Source organism: Oncorhynchus nerka, linkage group LG6 (assembly GCF_034236695.1).
Source record: "Oncorhynchus nerka isolate Pitt River linkage group LG6, Oner_Uvic_2.0, whole genome shotgun sequence".
Taxonomy (NCBI): domain Eukaryota; kingdom Metazoa; phylum Chordata; class Actinopteri; order Salmoniformes; family Salmonidae; genus Oncorhynchus; species Oncorhynchus nerka.
Window position 1 is genome coordinate 56,959,070 of NC_088401.1, and position 13,545 is coordinate 56,972,614.

The following is a 13,545-nucleotide window of genomic DNA, read 5'->3' on the forward strand; positions in this document are numbered from 1 at the left end:
GTAGCAAAAGGTGAATGTTGAACTTTTGTTGCACACACAGTACCAGTCAAAAGTTTGGACACACCTACTAATTCAAGGGTTTTTCTTTATTTTTACTATTTTCTACATTGTAGAATAATAGTGAAGACATAAACACGATTAAATAAACATTGGCAACCCATCATTCAGGGCAATTAGGGCAGAGCACTTTTTTTGCATGTTATTCTGGCATTAATATGTGTCGCATATATCAGTTTGCAAACTATGTAGAAAAAAGTATATAATTTAATTAATAAAGCCGCATATGAACATGGTCTCTTTTTGGTTTTCTTGAGTAAGTCAGCTCCAAAATGCAGGTGTTTCAGCCTAGCTCAGTGCTTTCTGTTGTGGTGGGGCGAGCCAGCAGAAAATAGAAGCATTGCTCCTGATTGGCTCAGCGTTCTGTCACTCATGGGGACACTACCTCACAGGCCAAGTCTTAGTGCTGAGTAAGAGCAGACATCCGAAAATGTCAGCCCTTTGAGTCCTGCCATAGAGTTATATTATAAGTGCCCTTCCAAAATAAGGCTCAATGTCATTGGCCACAGATAAAATGACATCAAATCACGTTATATGTACAGTAGCTTTGATTGGACTGATCATGTCAACATCTTACTTTCAAAATCTTAGCTAGCATTCATCATCATGAATCAAGTCTACGATCTATTGGCAAATTATTTTTATTCTTTGTCATATGAAGAGAAATAATGAAGAGAATTTATAGATAAAACGTATCCTACGTCTTTTGTGAGTAAAATCCTTTTTCCAAAATTGATTTAGGTACATTTTTGTGAAGACCCTGCTGGACAGAAAGAGAAGGAGGAATCGGAACACGCTGCATTCAAATTCATGTCTTAGTTATTCCATTGTACTGGATCTAATACAGATTATCATTTTATTTTACAAATATTTCCTAACACTTCGGATCCTATTCTTGGACAGTTATAAGACACAATGCATCAATGCAACAACAAAAAATGTATTACTAATTACTGTCCATGAGTAACCTCAACCTTGTGAGGAGAGAGACAGATAGGAGAGAGACAGATACTATCTCCTTTCGTCGTTAATATCAAACATAAAGGAAAAGGGCAAAGTACGAGAGTCATGCTATTAATTGTCCAAAGCAGGGATGGAGAGTGAGCTAGTAAGGTAGGCTGCAGTGGGGCTGCTGGTCAATACATATACTGAACATGTAACCACAGTAATGGTGGCCAATAAATCAATGAATAAAAATGTAATATTGACAAATTAAACAGAAATTGTAGACCATGAACTGAACATATGGCTGTCCAACACAACTACATAAAAATAAATAATTTACATTTACTTTGAATTAAATGTCATTACATACCAGACATATTTAGTATATCCTCAGCCATTTCTTTTCAGTTGCTCCATGTGTTTTTGAAGATTCCATATCAATTTGGGAGGGGATGTTGGGGAAGTTCTGTGCAACTTCCTTGGCCAAATAAAAAATAGAGTTTTGACCTAATTGTCACATAACAGCTAACCATTCATTATTGAAAATATAACTATCAAACCTGCATTACAAAGACCCCACAGCTGAAGGGGTCCTGCTGCATGGTGTGAGTTATTTCCCCTCCTTTCTACTTTATGTCCGTCCGCCCAGTCGTCTTTTTCATGGCAGGATCTTCTCATTTAGAAGTATTCTCTTTTTTTTATGTAAACATTATGGAATTCTGATTAGTTATAGGCAAATGAATACACAAGCCAAATTTGTATGCCGTTTCCATATCACTACAATCTAGTAGTAATTTATTAGTAGAGGTAATTTCCTTTATGCCCCATCCACACAGCCTAAATTATAGGCACTGAACCATTTACAGGACATTAATAAAAGTAGCATATAGGATCCAACCCTATTACAGAGCGAATAAATGTAGAGCGTTTGTAGACCTTAAGAAAAAAATATGAAGTGACCGTTTCATCAGTGCGTGCTTAAAGAAAGTTATATCACAAAGATCACAGATGACAGTGCCCAGCAAATCTATGACAATAGAGAATGAATTGTAAGCACCAAAGTGTGTTTGTCAAAATAATATCTGAAAATGTCAGTTGTTGAACATAATACTTCTATTTGCAATAGCAATTCATGATATATGCAGTGGAGGAATATTCCATGTACCAACACTACATGTAGGACGGACATAAGACATTCCCACATACAGTATTTTTTTATTTCACCTTTATTCAACCAGGTAAGCCAGTTGAGAACAAGCTCTCATTTACAACTGTGACCTGGCCAAGATAAAGCATAGCAATGTGACACAAACAACAACACAGAGTTACATATGGAATAAACAAAAGTACAGTCAATAACACAATACAAAAGTCAGTGTGTGCAAATGAAGTAACACGGGGGCTGCGAGAGTGCATACATTTATTTTGTCCACCTACACCAAACGCGATCACGACACGCAGGTTAAAATATCAAAACAAACTCTGAACCAATGACATTAATTTGGGGACTGGTCGAAAAGCATTAAACGTGTATGGCAATGTAGCTAGTTACCTTGCAGTTGCTAGCTAATTTGTCCTGGGATATAAACATTGAGTTGTTATTTTACCTGAACTGCACAAGGTCCTCTACTCCGACAAAATAATCTACACATAAAATGGCCAACCGAATTGTTTCTAGTCATCTCTCCTCCTTCCAGGCTTTTTCATCGTTGAATTTATATGGTGATCGGCATCTAAACTTTCATAGTATTACCACGACTACCGGCAAAACAGTTGGTCTTTCAATCACCCACGTGGGTATAACCAATGAGGAGATGGCACATGGGTACCTCGTTCTATAAACCAATGAGGACATGGGAGAAGCAGGACTTTCAGCGCGATATGCGTCAGAAATAGGAAGAAGTTCTATTTTAGCCCTTGGCATCTCAGACGCTCGTTGGCGAGAGCGAGCAGTGTGGGTGCAATAATTGAATAACATGGATTTCTAAATGTATTTTGCGACGCTTGCGCACGCGACGTTTCCGGTCTGGTCAGCATGTAAGATTAGGGAGGTAAGGCAATAAATAGGCCGTAGTGGCGAAATAATTACAACTTCGCAAATAAACACTGGAGTGAGATTTGCAGAAGATGAATGTGCAAGTAGAGATACTATGGTGCAAAGGAGAAGAAAAATAAAATATATATATAAATAACAATATGGGGATGAGGTAGTTGGATCGGCTATTTACAGATGGGCTACGTACAGGTGCAATGAGCTGCTCTGATAGCTGATGCTTAAAGAAAGTGAGGGAGATCTCCAGCTTCAGTGATTTTTGCTATTCGTTCCAGTCATTGGCAGCAGAGAACTGTAAGGAAAGGCGGCCAAACGAGGAATTGGCTTTGGGAGTGACCAGTGAAATATACCTGCTGGAGCGCGTTCTACGGGTGGGTGCTGCTATGGTGACCAGTGAGCTGAGATAAGGCGGGGCTTTACCTAGCAAGGACTTACAGATGACCTGGACCAATGAGTTTTGCGATGAATATGAAGCGGGGGCCAGCCAACGAGAGCATACAGGTCGCAGTGGTGGGTAGTATATGGGTTTTGGTGACGAAACGGATGGCACTGTGATAGACTGCATCCAATTTGCTGAGTAGAGTGTTGGAGGCTATTTTGTAAATTATATCGCCAAAGTCAAGAATTGGTAGGATAGTCAGTTTTACGAGGGTATGTTTGGCAGCATGAGTGAAGGATGCTTTGTTGCGAAATAGGAAGCCGAATCTAGATTTCATTTTGGATTGGAGATGCTTAATATGAGTCTAGAAGGAGAGTTTACAGTCTAGCCAAGACACCTAGATATTTGTAGTTGTCCACATATTCTAAGTCAGAACCGTCCAGAGTAGTGATGCTAGGCGGGTGAGCAGATGCGGGCAGTGATCGGTTGAAGAACATGCATTTAGTTTTACTTGCATTTAAGAGCAGTTGGAGGCCACGGAAGGAGAGTTGTAATGGCATTGAAGCTCTTCTGGAGGTTAGTTAACAAAGTGTCCAAAGAAGGGCCAGACGTATACAGAATGGTGTCGTCTGCGTAGAGGTGGATCAGAGAATCACCAGCCGCAAGAGCGACATCATTGATGTATAGAGAGAAAAGAGTCGGCCCGAGAATTGAACCCTGTGGCACCCCCATAGAGACTGGCAGAGGTCCGGACAACAGGCCCTCCCATTTGACACACTGAACTCTATCTGAGAATTGCATAGCGGAGAGGGTACGGTGGGATTCGAAATGGTCTGTGATCTTTTTGTTAACTTGGCTTTCGAAGACCTTAGAAAGGCAGGGTAGGATAGATATAGGTCTGTAACAATTTGGGTCTAAAGTTTCTCCCCCTTTGAAGAGGGGGATGACCGGAGCAGCTTTCCAGTCTTTGGGGATCTCAGACGATACGAAAGAGAGGTTGAACAGGCTAGTAATAGGGGTTGCAACAATTGCGGCGGATAATTTTAGAAAGAGAGGGTCCAGATTGTCTAGCCTGGCTGATTTGTAGGGGTCCAGATTTTGCAGCTCTTTCAGAACATCAGCTACCTGGATTTGGGTGAAGGAGAAATGGTGGAGGCTTGGGCAAGTTGCTGTGAGGGGTTCAGAGCTGTTGACCGAGGTAGGGGTAGCCAGGAAAGCAAGGCCAGCCGTAGAAAAATGCTTATTGATATTCACGATAATTGTAGATTTATCGTTGGTGACAGTGTTTCATAGCCTCAGTGCAGTGGGCAGCTGGGAGGAGGTGCTCTTATGCTCCATGGACTTTATACTGTCCCAGAACTTTTGGGAGTTTGTGCTACAGGATGCAAAATTCTGTTTGAAAAAGCTAGTCTTTGCTTTCCTAACTGCCTGTGTATATTGGTTCCTAACTTCCCTGAAAAGTTGCATATCGCGGGGGCTATTCGATGCTAATGCAGTACGCCACCGGATGTTTTTGTGTTGGTTGAGGGCAGTCAGGTCTGGAGTGAACCAAGGGCTATATCTGTTCCTGGTTCTACATTTTTTGAAATGGGCATGCTTATTTAAGATGGTGAGGAAAGCACTTTTAAAGAATAACCAGGCATCCTCTACTGACGGAATGAGGTCAATATCTTTCCAGGATACCCGGGCCAGGTTGATAAGAAAGGCCTGCTCGCTAAAGTGTTTTAGGGAGCGTTTGACTCTGATGAGGTGTGGTCGTTTGACCGCGGACCCATTACAAACGCAGGAAATGAGGCAGTGATCGCTGAGATCCTGGTTGAAGACAGCAGAGGTGTATTTAGAGGACAGGTTGGTCAGGATGATATCTATGAGGGTGCCCGAGTTTACAGATTTGAGGTTGTACCTGGTAGGTTCCATGATCATTTGTGTGAGATTGAGGGCATGTAGCTGAGATTGTAGGACGGCAGGGGTGTTAAGCATATCCCAGTTTAGGTCACCTAACAGTACAAACTCTGAAGATAAATGGGGGACAATTAATTCACATATGGTGTCCAGGGCACAGCTGGGGGCTGAGGGGGGTCTGTAACAAGCGGCAACAGTGAGAGACTTATTTCTGGAAAGGTGGATTTTTAAAAGTCGAAGCTCTAACTGTTTTTGCACAAACCTGGATAGCATGACAGAACTCTGCAGGCTGTCTCTGCAGTAGATTGCAACTCCACCCCCTTTGGCAGTTCTGTCTTGGCGGAAAATGTATACACATACATACAGACATTTTTCAGCTATGATTTTACCACTCAGAATCCAGAATGGATATGACAATGGGGCCATCACAGGATGTAATACACCCTTACAACAATCTACTTTTTGATCTTCTTGACTTCTTATCTGGTAAACTGCTACTATGTGTCAAGAAAAGAGCCCCAATTAGGGGTTGGTGTACTACAGTAAAAAAGGTCTGATTAGATTAAAAACTATTGCCCTGTGTCCCCATTCATAGGGGCATGAGAGACTAGTCAGTGGTAGAATTGAGTTGGCACTTTATTGGCACAAACACCCATAGACCCACAAGGTTGAGGTTACTCATGGACAGTAATTAGTAATACATTTTTTGTTGTTGCATTGATGCATTGTGTCTTCTAACTGTCCAAGAATAGGATCCAAAGTTTTAGGAAATATTTGTCAGACTGCCAGACTTTAGTCAGACTGCCAGACTGTGCACCACAGAGCCAATCAGGAGAGAATACGTATAGGTCAACGGTGCCAATTGAAAGTCAAGGGGTGTGTCTGTGCCTTTTGGATTACTATCTCTTTCCAGAGAACCCCTGTGGTTCAAGTCTGCTCTGCACGTGTCTGAAAGTGACAGAGCCAGCAGCCAGGAGTGTTTTTCACAGTATGTCATAAAAGAGTATTACACTTATGAATGTATGTAAAATGATAATATGTATTAGATCCAGTACAATGGAATAACTAAGACCTGAATTTGAATGCAGCGTGTTCCGATTCCTCCTTCTCTTTCTGTCCAGCAGGGTCAACCAAAAACACTTGGCCTGATGGTTCATGCAGATACTGGGGAAGCAATATAGAAATGTATTGATCCCTTAAATTATATTACTATTAAATGACCCATATCACAACCCTCATACCTCTTCACAAATATGTACCTAAATCAATTTTGGAAAAAGTATTTTACCCACAAAAGACATACAAATTTATTTTCCCAGTTAGAAATAGTAGGCCATGCATCAAATAACTATTTTCATCAGAAAAACTAACCCTCAAATGCAATATTGCATTTTGTAAGTTGTCTGCAGGTGGCTTGTTGTGAATGCACTCAAATATCAAGTCATTATCAGGTTACGTAAACTACGTTCTAATACTCAACATAGAAGGATTTGTCTTATATGAAAGTGATGCTATGAAAAGGATTCTTTCACATTATCAAGCTCACTGTGACTGACAAATCACTGCCTATTACTGTGATTAAAAAGAGCATATGAAACATTGTTTTTCATGAAGCCTACCTGTGCACCTTCCTTTAAGTACCCCTGTATGAACACCTCTCCTGTCCTTGATCCATACCACATACAGCCATTTGTGGATCTTTTCAGTGTCCATGTGAAAGATAGTTATTGTGAGGATGGAACATTTGTGGACATTTTTAACACCCATGTAAAATGAAGGCCTGCAAAGCTTACAGATTTAAGTCTAATAGCATGAGATGAAAGTAGACAAACATCAGAGTGTGCGATATGAAGGTATAGTCAGTGGACATTCTGAACCTTATTTGAAGTCATTAGGTCACATGACCAAGGAGCTATTGAAATTCCACATTTTTATTTTTTATCTTGTGAGATGAAAATGGATAAACTAAAGGGTGTGAAATGTGTAGGCCCACAGAGTGGACATTCTGAACATTGTTTGAAGTCACATGACCAAGGAGCTATTGAAATTCAAAATTTTGAAAAATTAATGTAAAACCATGTGAGATGAAAATGGACAAACTAAAGGGTGTGCAATATAGAAGGGTAGTCAGTGGACATTCTGAACCTTGTTTGAAGTCATTAGGTCACATGACCAAGGTGCTATTGAAGTTTTACATTTGGAAAAATTCATGTAAATACGTGTGAGATGAAAATGGACAAACTAAAGGGTGTGCAATATGTAAGCCCACTCAGTGGACATTCTGAACCTTGTTTGATGTCACTAGGTCTCACGACCAAGGAGCTATTTAGTCTTTACATTTTGAAAAATTTATGTCAAATCTTGTGACATGAATATTGACAAACTACAGGGTGTGCAATATAGAAAGGTAGTCAGTGGACATTCTGAACCTTGTTTGAAGTCACTAGGTCACATGACCAAGGAGCTATTGAAATTTGAATGTAAGATAAGTGTGTACTTTGTTTACGCTCCCTAACTAATTAAACTAGGAACACAAAAAACTGCTCACATTTCCACATGTTTATTAGCTTTGGAAAGCAAATTAACGTCCAAATCGTGAAAATAAGACCTGTGCAATGTTGTGGGAAGTTTTCCAACATCATGACACTTATTTGGAGTCTGTGGCTCAAGTGGTTTGAAAGCTATTAAGGTTTGAAAGCGCGAGTATCCTTCGAATATCCAACTTTAAACTGTCTTTACCTCGGTGAATGACCGTGTGTTTTTTTCGAGTTCCCACCATAAATCTAGAGAATGCGAGACTTTGATGACAAAGTTTGATGACAAAATATGCCAACACAGGACCATTGTGCCACCTTCCTGTTTAAGTGAGCAAGGTGAGTCCAAAAATGTCTTGTATGCTGCTGCATATGTAATATGCCAGGGAGATATGTATACTGTAGCTAAGAAAGTAATACTAAGTGTATGTTGTGTAGTAAGCTGTTAGTAGCCCATGTGCCTCACTCTCATAATTTGGTCTATTTTCACCAACGCTGTATTGTAAACACATCGTTTGTGGCCGGTGTTTGCTTGTTTGCAGACTTTTTTTTGTACAGCTTTGACAGTGCTACTGATAGTAGTGGTGACACTTGGTTTGCACGTGCAAATTCAGCACACACGACATTCTATAATAGAACTGTGTTATTTGACCAGTCAAATTAGAATCTTATTTAACAAGTCAAATAGTGGTATTTCTTTTGTATCTTTTTTGACACACAAAGACCGAAATAGTGTTCAATGTGCCTGACCCTAATCATTTGGTCTATTTTCACCTCATAATTTTGCCTGCTGTTCTAACTTGGTGGTGCACATGTAGCCTATAACCTGTTTTAGAGAAATGTAATCATTGAATATTGTAAGAGCTTTCATTGTCTGCTTATATGCCCCCTTTACTTATCCTATGGTTCTGACTTGGTGTACAGGGAGTACACTGTAAGATCGGCCCATGTTCTGAATTCTTTCGCTGTACATTTCAAAAGTGCTGAACAAATAGTTATATTGACTACGTCAGTCGTCGCTCGCTCATTAATGTCTTAATCGAAATTACGGATTGCCTCTCATCCACTTGTTGTCCTCTTATGCCATAGTTTGTACATCTCAATTGTCAGTAGCAACCACATTTGTTTAAGCAAGTCAGCCACATCAGCTATGTTTTTTTAAAAGGCAGTAGATGAGGCCGAATTAACTTTTTTCGCTGCCAGACAAGGCTCCGCTGATAGCAGGTGTAACATTGGTAAGGTGTTGGGACAGCTTTATGTAGGCCCTAACAGTTTGTGGGCACCGTTTGTCACCGTTATAGTGCAATTCATGTATTGTTTAGTGTTTTGTTATGTAGTGGATTTGCTGGCATGCATCCCATTTTTGGGGGGGTTTGCCCCACCTAGATTTACATGTAAAATAACACATAGAAATAACACATGTGGAATCATGTAGAAACAAAAAAAGTGTTAAACAAATAAAAACATATTTTATATTTAGCCACCCTTTGCCTTGATGACAGCTTTGCACACTCTTGGCATTCTCTCAACCAGCTTCATGAGGTATTCACCTGGAATGCATTTAAATTAACCTTGCTAAAAGTTACATTGTGGAATTTCTTTCATTCTTAATGCGTTTGAGCCAATCAGGTGTGTTGCGACAAGGTAGGGGTGGTATACATAAGTTAGCCCTATTTGTTAAAAGACAAAGTTCATATTATGGCAAGAACAGCTCAAATAAGTGAAGATACATTATATTCTGTAACCACTCCCTCTTCAAATCAGGGCTGATTGGAAAAAGCTGCTCAAAAGAGGACATTGTATTATAATTTCTTTGTACTACTTAACGAAGACCATGCAGCCGAAACACGTCTGAGTTTTTAAACTTTGTTTCCATTGAACATGCCATACATATAAAGGCATTTTAATTAATTATATGAAGAGTGCCTTGGTTCGTTTTGATGACAGTCCATCAATACACTAAGACATGAAGGTCGGTCAATGCGGATAATTTCAAGAACTTCAAAAGTTTCTTCAAGTGCAATCACAAAAACCATCAAGCGCTATTATAAAACTGGCTCTCATGAGGACCAACACAGGTTAGAAATTCCCAGAGTTACCTCTGCTGCAGTGGATAAGTTCATTAGAGTTAGCTGCACCTCAGATTGTTCCCCAAATAAATGCTTCACAGAGTTCAAGTAACAGACACATCTCAACATCAACTGTTCAGAGGAGACTGCGTGAATCAGGCCTTCATTGTCGAATTGCTGCAAAGAAACCACTACTAAAGGACACCAATAAGAAGAGACTTGCTTGGGCCAAGAAACACGAGCAATGGACATTAGATCGGTGGATATTTGTCCTTTTAGTCGAATGAGTCTAAATTTGAGATTTTTGGTTTCAACCGCATGTGTCTTTGTGAGACGCACAGTAGGTTAAAGGATGATCTCCGCATGTGTGGTTCCCACAGTGAAGAATGGAGGAGGAGGTGTGATGGTGTGGGGGTGCTTTGCTGGTGACACAGCCAGTGATTTATTTAGAATTGAAGGTACACTTAACCAGCATGGCTACCACAGCATTCTGCAGCATTACACCATCCCATCTGATTTGCACTTAGTCCCTCTATCATTTGTTATTCAACAGGACAATGACCCAACACACCTTCAGGCTGTGTAAAGGCTATTTGACAAAGAAGGAAAGTGATGGAGTGCTGCAGCAGATAACCTGGCCTCCACAATCACCGACCTCAACCCAATTGAGATGGTTTGTGAAGAATTGGACCACAGAGGGAAGGAAAAGCAGCCAACAAGTGCTCAGCATATGTGGGAACTCCTTCAAGAATGTTGGGAAAGCATTCCAGGTGATGCTGGTTGAGAGAATGCCAAGAGTGTGCAATGCTGTCATTAAGGCAAAGGGTGGCTACTTTGAAGAATCTCAAATATATTTTTTTATTTTTTTTATTTAACACTTTTTTGGGGGTTACTACATGATTCCATATGTTTTTTTTCCTAGTTTTGATGTCTTCATTATTATTCTACAATGTAGAAAATAGTAAAAATAAAGAAAATCCCTTGAATGAGTAGGTGTGTCCAAACTTTTGACTGGTACTGTATATCCAGAGGATTCTGCTTACCATTTTGTGCAAAAGCACTGTAGGTGTGGTCAAGGCATTACATTTGATACCGGAGTTGCCATGCATGCATCAAATTCGTAAGCAGCGAAGCATTGTGCTGAGACATGTCACTTTATCAGAAGTGACTTGCAAAGCTGCTGCTTCTTCTTCTATGGTATATTGGCAATCACACAATGTAATGTACATCCCGCCATCTACTATGCGGTGATGGAAACAGGATTCCCCCCAAAAAACGGAACTACCAAAAAACAACCAAAAAATGTACTAAATCAGATAACTTTTCAGTTAAAAATAAATAAATAAAACAGATCAGATCCCTACACAGGCTCAAGGGGAAACTAGGAGGGCGGGTCTTTCGGTGTCAGTACCCCTTGCAAGTCTTCAGATGTAAAATCAAAAACTTTTCTGCCGCAGCCACAATAATGTCCCGTTTCTTTGACTTCTTTAAGACTTGTGCTCTACAGTTTATAACTGTGGCAATGAATGCAACAAAAATCCATCTTTTTAACACACTTTTGTCTGGCAGCAAACCTTTACTACAGGCTGGGGTGTATCCACTAGCATCTCTTCACTAGCATCACTTGTTTTCTCAGTTCTTATAATCGCCTCCACATAGGTCATTCGATTTACCGCTCAAACTTTTGCCACCTCAATTTCCTTCACCCTTACAGGGCACTCCAGGAACTCGGGATCCTGATCCAAACCACGATTGCAACACAGTCATCCTTTCTACCCACTGTTCTTCAATATACTCTGTTCGTCTGCACACACTTGAAACATGGCAAAATCCTTTACAATTCTTACACTGCAGTGGTCTGGGGACGAAAGCTCTTACAACGTATCTTACATAACCAAGCTGCGTAGGTATTTGCTCTTTATCAAAAAACAACAGGACTGACAGACTTTCTTCTTTTACTCCATTCACCCAGTGGGTCAGATGCCGGGCACCAACCACACCAGGAATTATCTTCAGGAATTCAACTTGAACATCTGTCGTCACCCCTGTGATGACTCCTTTGACGGGTACTCTACTCCGAAGTTCAGAACACAAAACTTTTGTTCTCTGCATTCTTTTAAGGCCCACTGCAATCTTGTATTTCTCTTCAGAAATACAATTAATCAAAATAAGACCACTCCTGGCCACTGTGACAGACACTTTTCCAAGCGCATACTTCACCATTTTTGACACCTCAAACGGGTTTCCCACATATGGATCCTTACTCAACAAACGCATCCCAACAAAAATAAATTCATTATCATTTACACACGTATCCTCCACTCCAATTTTAGACAATTTCCTTTTTGTTCCAGTTTTCGATACTACTGTTGTCCAATCAGAACATTCATCTTCACCAAATTTGCTCAACGCGCTGCTTAATTCGAACTCAGCATCCACTTCCGCCATCTTTCTCTCATTCGCGAGATCATCTCTGTCACCCGTCCAAAGCTTCGTTTGATCACGTGCTTTTTCAAACAGGGTGTCGCAAAATCCCACTGAATTCGTTGTGGGGACAATAAAAGGTAACTCTTAAATGTCACTCAACAAAATGTTACACCACAATTGGCATGCTGACTGCAGGAATGTCCACCAGAGCTGTTGCCAGAGAATGAATATTAATTTCTCTACCATGAGCCACCTCCAACAGTTTTTGACAATTTGGCAGTATGCCCAACTAGCCTCAAAACCACAGACCACGTGTAACCACGCCAGCCCATGATTTTTTTTAAAGAACATTTTATTTTTTAGGAACTCAGTCCGGCTTTCAACTTACTCTTGAAAGTTGTAATAGTAGAATGCACAAGGCGCAATTTTGAAATTGGGTAGTGAATAATCCGTTTTCCTCTTGTCATGTCAGTCATTGCATACCTTAGAGCTATTTATAACTTGCCAGAAATGTCCAGATCAACTAGCCCATGGCTGGTAATGTATTTTAGCTAGGTTTTTAAGCCCAAAGATTGTTATAATGTTTGAGTCACTTATATCACATTAGACATGGCAAAATATATACAATTGCAAGAAAATTTGCTGTAAAACTGCAACATTTTCTCTGCACCCCATGACAAAATGTGTAGAAGTAACCATACAAAAAGTGTGGCGTGCAGAATGTTCCCCAATGCTGGAAGTGTGGCCTGAGTGAAAAGGTTTGGGAACCCCTGGCTTAGCAGGTTGAGTAGGGAATAATGGCATATTCAGGGACATGAGGGTAGGACGTCGAAATCCATTGAAGGTACATTTGTTTTAGTTTTATGTGAAACCACACTTTCTGCACTGTTGTTCAAATAATTCGTTGTATTTAGTATAGTATACGCGTCTGTTTAAGCACCCTAAATCATGCATTAGATATCGTTTTTGAAAAAGAGTCAACTTGAAGGCAAAAGAAGGGAGAATGATGTAAAATGCAAATCTGGTATTCCAACTGATTATAGGCTACTAAAGCCAACGATTTACCGCTGCGCCACGGGGGTTTGAAGAAAACAACGGAGGAAAAATGTTAATCTAATAATCACATGCGTCTATGTATTGCTGGCCAGCAGATGTCACTCATGTGCATTTTGAACAGAT